Genomic DNA, 1,343 nt, shown 5'->3' with positions numbered 1-1,343 from the left:
CCCCCTCCTCTCTTTCTCTCTCTGCTCCCCGCCCTCCCGTCTATCGTTCTTGTTTACACGAGAGTTAAACGTCGCCAAAGTTGCGTGGATTTCCTCCTCGAGGTGGCTCCGATTCCGCGTAGTCGGCGCGGTGCCAACGCGTTCGATCCTTTCCTCGGATCGTTTCGTTACCTTCCTCCTCCTCCTCGATCGACTGTTACTTTTCCATCGGCTTTCTTCTCTCCGTTTATTATTAAACGGAGCGATGGTACGAGGTGGATAACCGGATAGGTTGCACTTGTTGCGCGAATTAGTACCTCGTTTCGACTCGTTAATAGCTTTACGACCGGCTTTGCGGACGAAGAGGACCCCGGCTCCGAAACTGATCGTGCAAAGATAAATTTTCCTCGCCTTCTCCGCTATCGGCCTCCCGACATCGGCCCCGATTAAAGGGATCCCGTGGGGGAGGTCGTTAATCGGCGCGAAGCTACGATAAAGAGGTTATTATTATTGCCGACTTGCCTCCCCCTCCGATCAACTTTTGGTATTATTCGACGAAAGCATCGCGGTCGACAGGTTCGTTGNGAAACGAATTGCTTTTCAATAGAAATCTCTGTGCGCGTGGAGGAGGAAGGGAGAGGAGGGGAGAGAGGCCGAGTTTGGTCGAGGCCCTATTACGCGTGACTCCTCGAGGTGCAAATTTCATTCAGATTGACTATCGATCGAGTCTCCTCCGATTCGGTTTCCGCCGTGTTTCTCTCTCTCTCTCTCTCTCCCTCTCTCCCCCCTCTTCACCGATGTACTTATACAATTAGAGTTGGCTGGAGAAGCGGCGACGTCCCTCTCTTAGCTCTGGCATAGTCGAGATAATTGATTCCCCTATTGGTCCTTTCCTCTTTCCATTCTTTTTTATACCTTTTTTATTTTCACACTCTCTCTCTCTCTCTCTCTTAGTTTTCGAGTCGTTCGCTCGATCGATCGATCGATGTTTCTTCGATTTTCATCAAAGTGAAATTGGAATTACGCGCGTGAAAATTTAAGAAGCGAATCCTTCCTCGCGATCAAGTTAAAAAGCGCGCGTTTCTTCTTCTTCTTCTTCTTCTTTTACTCCCTTTCTTTTTTTCTTTTCTTCTTTTCCGTTTGTTTCTTTTCAACTCGTCGACGACTCATCCGCTTCGCAACTTCTCGCATTTCGTCCCTCGCGTTCCCTCGATTATTATCCCCCCTTGGCCTCCTCGGTCTCCCTTGGTCGCCGAAGCAACGACGATCCTCCACCCTCCTCGTTTTTACCCATCCGGATCCACGCATTTTCATTTCATTGTCTCCGCGTTTTCCTTTCAGCTATGACTACTCGACGAGTCGGC

Source organism: Apis dorsata, unplaced genomic scaffold (assembly GCF_000469605.1).
Source record: "Apis dorsata unplaced genomic scaffold, Apis dorsata 1.3 scaffold_683, whole genome shotgun sequence".
NCBI lineage: Eukaryota > Metazoa > Arthropoda > Insecta > Hymenoptera > Apidae > Apis > Apis dorsata.
This window is presented reverse-complemented; position numbering follows the sequence as displayed.